Below are 12127 nucleotides of genomic sequence, written 5' to 3' on the forward strand. Positions count from 1 at the left end.
CAGGACTCACCCTTCCACCTTATCTCCTGAAGCCTCACCCGGACGCTTCCTCCTTCCCAGCAGGGAGCACCACATTCAGAGCAGCACCCTTTCTGGGCCCCAGGGGAAGAGGATGATGATGCTGACTCCAAGCACCTCACCAGATGAGGTGGGGTTTCAGTGAGGAACATACGAGCCAGACGTCATGCAGGCAGCCAGGGGTGAGAGAGAAGGAAGAGGAGGAAACGACAGTGAATTTTCCCGGATCCTCAGACTAGTTGTCTTTGACCAGGGATCAGCCTTTCCCCATCACTTCTCCCCAGTAAGCTTTCCTGTAGCTGCAACCACAGGCTTTCGGGGGACCCAGCTCCAAAAACAGATTTGAGTTGATATTGTCAACCTTCAATCCCAGATCCTTGCAGTGGAGTAAGGCCCCCACATCGCCTGAGGAGCTGTAAAAGAAATGCAGCCAGAACTGCAGGGTGCACATATCCCCTGGTTCACGTAGGCATGTTTCCTTACAGTATATGCCTGGGAGTGGAATTGCTGCTCATAGGATAGATGCATCTTCATCTTCACTAAATAATGTAAAATTGTTTTTGCCAAAGTAGCAATTGACATCCCACCAGCAGTGTACAGGAATTCTGTTCCACATTTTCACCAGTACTTGGTACTGTCAGACTGAAACATCTGCCAATAGCATCACTTCTTTATGTTGGAATTACCACATAGAAATGTAGGGGGAGAGTTCGAGGTAGGTTTTTTTGTTTTGTTTTCTTTGAAAATGAATGATAGTTTTGTCAACTGGCCTGAATGAGAAAGCAAAAATGCTCTGGTACCAAAAAAGTGATAATATTTGTTTGTTTGTTTTGCCACGGGGAAACAGAGCCAAAAGTAAGAAAGAGAAATTTGTGTGAGCCGTTATTTTAAGCTGAAGAAGACTCAAATGTTTGAGGCACAAGAGAAATAATGAAAAGAATGGAAGGGACGATTAACCAGCAAGTGTGCTAGAACAGGAACAGATTTAAAACAGTTGAGGTATGGTTAAGAAAAACAAAGTTACTAAACAGAGTAATAGGTTTGGAAAGGCAGGAATTGGGATAAATAATCAATTTGTTCTATAAGAGATACATAGATCCACTCATTTTTAGCAAGATTTAATTTTAACAGTGGAACCTGTGTAGAAAATGCAAATCTTAAGCGAGAAGCAAGATGGCTAGGAAACGAAGAGGAGGTTTAGAGGGGAATATGTTTAAGGAATGTGTGTCCAGATTAAAGATGAAACCTGGTAGAAACCAAGGGTGTGTAGGCTAGTTATACACAGGAGCTTTTTTTTTTCACCTGGGCTGATAATCAGCATGTCAGGTCAGCCTTTGTCATAAAGAATTACGGCAGAGCTGTTGGCTGGGCTCATTCCAAGTGTGTACCAGTGTTATTTGCTGAGTCAATTTGGGTTGTATTGAACCAGAACCAGGGCAGAGTCTGAAGCCACACTCGGGTCATCGTTACCTGGAGTCTGTAAGGCAGCTCCACAGGAGCTCAGTGTGAGTGCCAGGGACAGGCTGGTCCTGCTTAGTGCTGGGACAAATTACCGCTGCTCAGAGCTGCCAATTGACGACTGTTGCTGGAGGATGAGCAGAAGTTTCCGTCCTCTGACTGCGGTGAGCCTGTAGATGAGAGTGGAGCTGTTATGGCTAAAATATAAACCATTAGCGCAAAGAATTTGTTAATGTTACATATTTCATGCAAAACATTAGCACAAAGAAGTTGTTAATGTTACATATTTCCTGCAAAACAGGTGTAACTGCCATTTCTGCATCATGATCAAGACGTTCCTGCGCGACTTGATGGAGTAAACTTCCCACAGTTGGAGGGGGAGAGTGGTGGGCCCCTGTGGACCTCACACTCTAACCCTAGCCCCTTCTTCCTGCTCTTGTGAACATCAGAGGACATCAGTCCATTGTTGGATATTAGCTGCCACGTGCCATTTTTAGCGGACAGTTGTTTTTCTCCAGATGTCCTGCGTTGCACATGTCTGTCCATCTCTGTTGTCTGTCCTTGTCATGTTTAGGCAACTGTCTACACAGCTGCACTACCAGCCTCTATCTCCCACTGCTACCAGCTCCAAAAGATGTTGGGCTTCTTTTTGGGACAAGGATCTCAGAAAATGTAACTTACATAGTCCCATAGCAAATCACCTATGCAGCAATATGGTTTCAGATCTTTATTCTCACGTGCAACCAAAGCTACAGCTTTGCTACAGTTGGGGATGATTTATGAGGTATGAATTATGCATAGACAGGTAGCTAGAATGGATAGAGATGTTTGTTCAGCTGAGGAAGTCACATCTTACTCAGATCCCTCTCTGTCTACCTGTGTGCAGTCTCTTCCCACTCTTGGCCCACTGTCTGGCTCCCCCGTGCTTCTCTTTTCTCTTCCCCAATTCAGTATATGTCTATCAAGACCCAGTTTCACTCCCACTTAATACTAAATAAGTATCAGCTGGATAATGTACAAATGCTTTAGCCTGTTAGCACATGGTTAAGAATATATGGCTTGGATTCAGCCAGGTCTGGGTTAAAATCCAGTTTAACCTAGCTGTAAGGCCTTAGGCAAGTAACTTGACCTCTCAACACTTATTCCCCCATCTGTGAAATAGTGCTAATGATAATACCCAGTTCACAAGCCTATTGATGGATGGAAGGAGATAATTTGCTTATGCACATAGCAAAGCGTCAAGCACCATACTGAGTGCTCAGTAGAACGGACACGTAGGAACGGACACGTAGTTGTTTATGATCTGGCTTCATTTCTAGCCACCTCCCCAGCCCCATGTATCCATTCCTTTAAACTATAAGCTCCTTTTGAACAGAAGCCTGTCTCCTTCACCCTTAGAGCCGGGGGCCTTGCAATATGCCTGGCACATGTTTCAGTGCTCCGTAAATATGGGAACAAATCAAATAAGCCACGTAAAATCATGCCGTACCACACCTCCAATGTGCTGTCCCACCCCCTGCAGTGCTCACCTGGGCCAGTGTCCAGTCACCTTCACAGTTACCTACCTGGATGAATTCGGGCTCGCTCTGTGCTCCCTCCCCAACCCGAGTCCATAGATTGACTTGTCTGTCTCCCTCCTAAGTATATATCAGCTCCTCAAGGGCAGGGGCCTCCTTTACATGACTATATAGCCACAGCCTTTCGCACAGTGCCTGTCACATAGAGAGGATCAAAACATGTTTGCTGAATAAAGGCTGGAGGTAGGGCTGAATGTAAAGAAAAGGACTGTGCAGAGAGACAAGAATGCAAGGGAAATGAAACAGCTGAAAACTGCTGATTTGTTACTATGGTGATTCTGAGTAACTTTTGTTTGGGAGAGTGGGGAAAGTTTCTTTGTTCTTATTATTGTTTTCTTTTAAACGTCGTCATCTCCAGCAGCTCAGGAGGAGAACAGCAATACCTAGCAACCCTAGGGAAGAGCCAGAGAGAATTGGAGCCTCATGTGATGAGTGGGGAAGTGGGTCAAGACCAAAGCGTATCACAAATACCTGAGCAGGTTGAGCCAGATCAAAAGTTGTTCTTCATTTTAGCAACAAAGGGAAGTAGAGGGCATAGTCGGGTCTTCTGAAAACTACAGTAAGAAAAAGCACTTTAATCCACAGTCCAAAAAATAAAATAAAAACTGTAGGACATGGCAGTGCCCAGCTCCTATCACATCATTAAAATTCTCGTAATATGCCATAGTGCAGGCTCTGGCCGTGGCAGGGGAGCATCTGAGCATTCATAGCCAAACCTGACCACTTGGTCAGGTCACTCCGTGAGTCTCCATGATTGATAAGATTCAGCCTCCAGCTGCGGAGAGTGGAGAGCCATCCTCTGCCTATCTGTGGACTCAGTTCTGCTTGAATGTGCGCATGTGGGCTCTGGGCTCCTTCAGGAATGTTCAGCTTGTTATGGACCCTACAAGCTCCTTGTTGAGGCCCATTGCTAGACTGGTGAGAAAACCAGGCTCCACAGTGTTGGAGTGATATGCTCCAGACCACATGGCTACTCAGAGCCTTGTCCCAGGCTATGCCACTGCTTCCAGGCCTTCTGTAAACTAGGAGCCTGGTGCTCCAGGACTAAGATGTCCTGGAGACTTGGGAACGAGTCCTAAGCGGGAATACTTTAAGAAAAGAGCACTTTAAGCCATAGTGCAAAAAATGAAAAAAAAACTGTAGGACATAGCAACGCCCAGCTCTGTCACATCATTAAAACTCTCACATCATTAAATCTCACACTCTTTGCTCTTTTACAAAAGAGCAAAGAAAATGGCTAGGAGCAGAGCATGCTTCTCAAAAGGCAGCATGGGGCAGTAGGAAGAGGATGTGAATGCGTTAGACATGGACTCAGATCCACGTCCCACTGGCTGGGTAACCCTGGGCAAGTTACTTAGATTCTGTGATCCCAAGGTTCCTTAACTGTGAAATACTCTTTCAAGGTTGTTCTGAGGATTAAACGAAATACTGTATGTCAAGCACCAAGCAGAAAATAAGTTCTCGATAAATGGTAGCTATTGTTACAATTCGTTATTGTTGTTATCCTACTAACCTGCCTTAATCCAAGTTTAACTGTCAATACCAAAGGAGACCAAAGCTCTCATTGGTTCTAGAGGCAGAGGGAAAAAAATAGGTGACTAACAGAGCCACCCTTCGACCTCTGTGTTATATTTACTTTCTCCTTGTGTTGGGGTACAGGCTACCTGTTATAACAAAAAGTCCCCACCTCACTCCCCCCAAAACATAGTAGGTCACACAAGGTAGATGTTTATACCTCTCATGTTAGGGTCGGAGATCAGAGCTTTAGTAGATGAGCAGCTGTACTCCACGAGGCCACCCAGAGCCAGCCTCCTCCTATCCTACACCTCTGCCATTCCCTGTTGGGTTGCCATCCTCTGCCTGGTTGAAGCCAGTCCACCAGCACCACATCCACTTTCCAGCCCACAGGGAGTGGGAAGGAGAAGGGAGATCAACCCACTCCTTTTTGAAGGATGCAGGGGTTGAATATATCACATCCACTCACAACCAGTTAGCTGGAATTAAGTGACATGACCACACGTAGCTGCAAGGGAGTCTGAAAAATGTGTCTTAAGCTGTATAACTATAGGCCTAGCTAAAGCTCTGTTACTGTGGAAGAAGGAGGAGGAATTTGGTGGGACAGCAAGCAGTCTGCCACACTCCTCACCTGCCTTCATCCTCCCACTACTCACTTTCAGTGATGTGGATTTGGGCCTCAACATTGCAAGGCTGTGTCCCTTCAGGCCCTGGGCAACCCTATCTGATACCAGAATCCTGCAAGCTCTGGGGAAAAGGGGAAGATAAACTGCTGTGCTATCATCTTTAGGGAGATAACCTCAAGTTCAATTACTCTGCAAGACAACACTAAAAAATAAATCATACTCTGCCTCATTCATATGCCAAGTAAAAAGTCACTATTGAACTGCTTTACAATAAATTTTATAAATGTATAAAATTTTATAAATTTTATAAAAATAAGTATTTACAAAATGTATGCTGGTATATAAACCAAGTCTTCCCTTTTTGGATTTGTTAACATAAATCTGACTGGATTTCTGTTAGCTGCCAAGTAGGTCATCAACAAGTGGTTGAGCCCACATAACACATGTACCTCCCACACAAAGTAGCCACAATTTGTCATCCCAAATACTGGTTTTATATGCTGCTGAGGAAAGTATCACTGACTGTCTTCAGCGGGTTCCAAGTTCTCTTCCTCTTACTTATTATCTCCCTCCTTTAATTTCCTTATGTCTGTGTTGGCACTCAACTTGCATTCACGAGGGAGACCTCTGGCAAAAGCTTCATTGTAGCAAGTTCCACCTGGTCAACCATCCTGGGCTCACCAGGGGTAAGGAAAGTACACCCAAGGGAAGACAGAGACTGTCCTCATCTCCGTTAGGCATTAGAGTCAGTCGGCCTCTCGGCTCTCTTTGTTCCCTGTTGTTCCTTATCCCAGTAGAGGCCATGGAATTAGAGAGGGGTCTGTTTTCTGTCAGCCTCCTTTATCAGCATTCACACCAAAACAGCTGCCAAGAAGCTTTGAAACTCTAAACCACCCCAAGGGGTGCAAAAGTTATAGCTGCTGGTGTTGCTGGTTCCTTGCAACTTGAGAAAGCGCCAACATAAAGATCCAGAGGAGGGGGCACCGGACTTCGTGTCATTCTTCAAAGAAACGATGTCAGCCTCTGTTCCAAAAGCACGACGCACATGGCCTCACAACCAAATTCTCAGGGCACTGGATTTTGATGGGCTCTGATCACATAAGTGATCAGTGAAAAAGGAAGACATGGAGACCAGGAACACAAACAAGAGCCCGAGGACAAAAAGAAGAGAAGTAAAATTTCCCTATTCAAAGTCCATTCTCTTTCTCTAAAGGAAATTTGTCTTCTTGACTGGAACTGGTGAATTAAAGGGAAAAAGAATTCACTGTTTTTTGAAAGGATGAGGCCATATTTGTAGAATCATCTGGCGAGGAACTTCCATAGAGACTGGAAAGATTGGCATGGTGGGTTTTTGTTCAGCCTTGGAGAGTGAACCTCCTCGGCTTTCATTCTCGGCGTTGGCGAGGAGGGGGTGTTGATGACGCCTGTTCAAACAGCCGCTTTGTGCTAATGTGTTTTCTTGTGGCTCTGCCAGGTGACAGCCTGACCCTCGGGCCCTCAGCCAATTCAGCCCAGAAAGCCAGTCTCTGCCGCTGTGGCCCAGATGTGACACTGACTTTCCTGTTTTTCTTACCCGGTTTATGAATAGAAGCCCACATTTTTGTTTTTATTTTTGTTTTCCTCTGGTGGTTTTTACTGAACAGGGCCAAGGAGAGTGGAAAGATGCTTGACTGAATATCAACATTAGAAGAAACATCTTTGTTGGATCTTTTGTGTTTTTAAAAAACTTCAGGTCGCATAAACCGGTGTTGCTTACTGTTCTCTGTCCTGCTTGGATTGCCCCAAATTCTAGGGCCCATGGCTCAAAAATCAAAGCATCAAAATGCCAGGTTGAACGTCCCAACAGGAAGGGGTGAAGGCAATAAGAGGAAAAGTGAGAGGAAAATACGGAATTAGTTCTGCCTGGTGCCTTGCCTCCACCACCAGCAGGCATCCAGAGAACAACAGTGCTTTGCTTCATCCTCCCCACCTTCTTAGAGCCGTGCCAACCTGTGGTCTTCTGGACCTCACCCACAGAGAGGTCTGCAGATACCTCAATAACCAGAGCTCCTTGGTTGGGTTCCAAGGTGGACTTGAATGAGTACTATCATTCTGAGTTTGCTGGGTTTCCCCATGTACCCAGGAACTTGGGGCCCGAAGGTTCTCAAGAACCTACTAATCCAGCCACCCCACCTCTGATTCTGTTATCCCAGATCTTGCCACTTGCTGCCTACATGGTCCTCTGAGTTGATTGTCTGTTAATGGCTTTGCTTAATCTACGCCCTTAATTAGATGTCTATGGCTGTTCATCTGTGTGCGTTCACCACCCACTCTCAGCACTGCTCCCTCACTGCCCACTTCCCTGCACAGATGTTATGAAAACACACGCAGAAGTCTCTCTGTCCCTCGATACCTTTCACCTTTCACGCCTTCCAGAGGGAGAGGTTGCCTCTTAACAAGCTTTGGAATCAACCACTCTCTCTCCCTCTCTTCATTTTTCGGTTCACGAAACATACTTTATCAATGCATAGTCATCAACTTATATACAAATTAAATCAGTAACTGATAAGATTAAAGGGATCTTTCTTATTAAAAAATGAAGATGATTTATTCTCATTATAAAAATGGTGCATTCTCAGTATAGAAAATCTGAGAAATCCCCTACACACCACAGGCAAGCATCTCAGTATCTTTCCTTCCAAAGAATTTTCTAGGCGTTTGTTATATAGTCTCAATCATGTGATCCTTCTTAATATGACTTGAGCATTTTTCCATATTACTAATAATTTTCTGTAAAGTTATTACAGAAATTTTAAAGTTTCTGTAAATTTAAAAGAATTTTTAAAACTTTTAATTTCTGTTTAACTTTACATTATGGGTATGCCTTACAATTTACTTAGCCATTGCCTTCTTGTTAAACAATTAGCAAGTTTTCTAATTTTTCAAATTATAGATAACACTTCATAGAACCTTTTTATGTGCCATTTTTAAAAAAGTATCTCTTTAGCACAGATTCACAGGTCAAAGAGCAGGCCCATTTTTAAGTTTTTTTGATAATATTGCCAAATTGCTTTACAAAAAGGTTATACACTAATTCCTGGTCTTTTGTCAGCAGTAAATGAGAATATTGATTCCAAGGGACCGTCCTCTCTGTTGGGCAGACTTCTTTTTAGAATTTTGTTAACTTTGAGGTAAAAGTATATCACTAATCTAAATTGCATGTCTTTGATTACTACTGAAGATGATATTTTCCCAAATGTTTCACAAGTTGTTTTTCGTTTCTTTAAATTGCCAATACATGTGTTCCCTTTTACCTAATCTTAGGGATTTTTTATCTATATAAATTCCTTATACGTATATTAAAATATTAAAATATTAACCCAAGAGAACTGAAAGCATATGTCCACACAAAAGCTTGTACATGAATGTTCATAGCCACATTTTTCATAATAGCCAAAAAGTTGAAACAACCCAAATGTCTGTCAACTGATGAATGGTAAACAACAGGTGGTATATCCATACAATGGAATATGTTTCAGCCATAAAAAGGAATGAAGTACTAATACATGCTACAACAGAGGTGAACCTTGGAAACATTATGCCGAGTGAAAGAAACCAGTCACAAGAGGCCACATACTGTATGATTCCATTTATATGAAATGCCCAGAACAGGCAAATCCATAGAGACAGAAAGTAGATTAGTGGTTGCCAGGGGCTGAGTTGAGAAAGGAATGGAAAGTAACTGCTTAATTGATACGGGTTTCTTTTTGGGATGATGAAAATGTTCTGGAATTAGATAGTGTAATGGTTTCCTTTGTAAATATATTAAGAAGTACTTTGAGAGTGAATATTATGGTATGTGAATTATATCTCAATAAAAATAAAGATGAAATTTTAAAGTACTAACCACAAGGAACTTTTCTCTGATCCAAAAAGGAGTGAGGGAAGGCCTAAAAAACTTTATAATCTGTGTTCTAATTTTTTCTGAACCCTTTGGCATAGATGGTTAAAGCATATCCTTATTTTCTTCACTATTTCACTCTTGTCTTAATCCAGAGATTCAAAGTGAAGTGAATGTGAGAAGAAAATGTTCTTCCCCCCCTTTGGAGCCTTTCCACAGTTTGGTGTTAAAACCTCGTTTGGCCATCTGGGTTTGGGAATGGTTCCAGCATTTAGTTGACTGCGGTGCTAAATCTTACTGTTGGGGTCTAATGCTTCCATTTCTTTTTTATTCAGTGCTTTAGAATCTCTGGGCATTGGGGAACGGAAGGTTGTGCAGAAGGGAAAGGAGAACATGCTGCTGGGATGTGAGCTGCTGTTTCCCAGCCTGGGGGTCATGTGAACAAGACAAGCCAGAGCTGGGGAGCAAAAAAATACTCTAGGTGCCAGGAATGTGGCTGTTTCTTAAAGTACTGTAACATTTTAAGAGTGGTTTGTGTGAGTTCAGTTCCCTTGCTGTGCGGTATAGACCAAGATCCATCCTCCTCACCCTCCAGAGGGCCTTTGCAAAGTCATGCATAAATGATAGAATGGGTCCAACTCCACCTCTTATTATTTCTGAAGCAAAGCTTTGATTTGATTTTTAAATAAGCTCTGTCCTCCCATTGTCGCCCGTGGCCAGTGTCTGCATTGTATATATATTCTGCTTTTACATCAGTTTTCTCACCTCAGAGATGAGATGTAGTATTTTATCACTTGTGTTTGGTGGGTGGGCTCTCCCCCACAGGACTCCACCAAGAGTAGAAATCCGTTATTCTGTGCTTGGAGGAAAATTTACATGTATTGCTCAGTTTATGCAATAAATATGTTCCAGAAAGTTTTGCCTGTAAAGCAAATCATGTTTTAAATGCAGTAGGAAAGCTCTCTTTTATACCAAGGAAACCGATGCTGACTCCTTGATCGTGTATATAAATACCCCACCACGTCTAGGAAATATCAGGAAACCAAGGGCTGCTTTAGTGTCATTGGCTCAAACATTCATTAAGATGCCAGACCAGCATCAAGGAAGCTGGTGATTCACCACACCTGGCGTGGTCCCAGTCCACTGTCTCAGGGGGTGCGGTGTGAATGTAGGGGAGTGAGGCCCAGTTCCTGAAATCAGGGCCTCCATTAGTCATGCACATGAAGTTGGGTTCTATAGAACCAGGGGACCTTCCCTACAAGTCTCTCCCTCCCCTCCTCCCATCCTTGTGCCCACGCCCTTGTGTGGACTGGCCAGGATTCCATGGGGCAAGAGGCAACTCTAGTATAGAGGCTCCATGTGCTGGCCATGGCCTCCCTCTGGCTTCAAATCCCGTCTCCACCCCTGAACGAGCTGTGGACAGATTCCCAAACCTCTCTATTCCTCCATTGTCAAGTGGGGGGAAAATAACAATACCTACATCTTAGGATTGTCGTGAGAGTTTAGTGAGACGACATGTTCCAGTACATAGCACAGCGCCTGATTTGACAGTGGTCATCACTGCTGAGATTGGAGCCTTCGTCTTCATTGTGCCCCATCCCACCAAAATATGTATTAGTTTTCTGTTGCTGTGTAACAAATTATTACAAACGTAGCGGCTTAAACAACACCCATGTATTAGCTCAGAGTTCTGTGAGTCACGAGTCTGGGCATGGTATGGCTGAGCTCTCTGCTCACAAGGCTGAAATCGGTGTGTAGACCGACTGTTCTCATCTGGAGTCTTGACTTGGGAGGAATGTATTTCCAGGCTCCTTCAGGTTCTTGACCCAATTCAGGTCCTTGTTGTTGTAGGACTGGGGTCCCCATTTCTTTGCTGTCTGCCAGCTGGGGGCTGTTCTCAGCTCTTAGACACCACCCACATTCCTGGCCACATAGCCCTCTTTATCTTCAAAGCCAGCAGTGGAGAATATCCATCCCATGGAACGCCTCTCACATTGAATCTACTTCTCCAGAAAGAACCCAGTCCCTTTCAAGGGCTCACCTGATGAGGTCAGGTTCACCTAGGGTGATCCCTCTTTGTTAAAGTCAACTGTGCTAAATAAAATAGCCTAATCACGGGAGAGATGATCCTGTCATTCACAAGTCCCGGGGAATATACAGGGTTTTACACACCAGGGGTGGGAATCTTGGGCACAGCTTAGACTTCTGCCTACCACACCACCTTTTCATTAAGGCACATATTTTCACTCCATCCTTCCAGTGGGCAGCAAAAAGGATTTTCCCTCGTTGGCAGAGTCCTACATGTTCTTTTTTTTTTATAGCTGGTCTGGGGCTACTGGCTGGACCCAGTACCAATGCTGTATGTGGTCAGGCCTCAAGTTTTTACGTCTCCAAAGTGCTATCCCAGCTGTGACCTTTTCCCTGCTTCAGGACCTTGGGAGGTGTTGTGCTTCTAAGAGTGTCCAGCATGGTCTTGCTTTCTCTCCAGCCTCCACAGCCATCCCTAGCCTTTCTGTCCTGGCTGTCCCCAGAAGACAGCACTGCCTGCAATCCCTTGTGGGGTGTTAGGACCCAGTGTCCTACAAATAAGAAACCCCACCTTAAAGGATTGAAAACGCTGGGAAATTTGGGTGACAAGTTCTGTGGCCCAACTACCATTCTTACCGATGTGGCACTCGTCTGTCTCTAAACGTCCTGCTTCTGGCAGTTACACAGTGAAAACTAAGGCAAGGCCTCCCTAGACTTGCAAGGGATTCATGTTCCCCATTGCGAATGTAGCAAAATGCCTCAGGTTGGTTCTTGGGGGTGTTTACAATTTTACAAGGTTCAAGAGTCCCCTGCCATGAATCTTCTATCAGGACGTCAAGTCATTTCTGCTGTGTCTCTGTCACATCTTATCCTTTTGCCTCATGTTAGTACTATTGACTGAAGATGGAGGTTTGCTCATTAAGCTATCACTTTTTGCTTTTCTCCCAGACAAGTGTATGAAACTGTGCAGTCAATCTACAATTCAGCTTTAAATTCTCTTTCCACTGTCCCCATCTCAGTTACTT

The 12127-nt window shown here is 44.0% G+C and overlaps 1 protein-coding gene across 8 annotated transcripts in view; it reads left to right on the top strand.

The window, feature by feature from the left end:
* The window catches only part of FYN (FYN proto-oncogene, Src family tyrosine kinase), a 212093-nt gene that overhangs the window by 131202 nt on the left and 68764 nt on the right, over positions 1-12127 (top strand). The gene's annotated exons all lie outside the window — the stretch shown is intronic.

The sequence above is a fragment of the Diceros bicornis genome, chromosome 23, assembly GCF_020826845.1.
Source record: "Diceros bicornis minor isolate mBicDic1 chromosome 23, mDicBic1.mat.cur, whole genome shotgun sequence".
NCBI classification, from domain to species: Eukaryota; Metazoa; Chordata; class Mammalia; order Perissodactyla; family Rhinocerotidae; genus Diceros; species Diceros bicornis.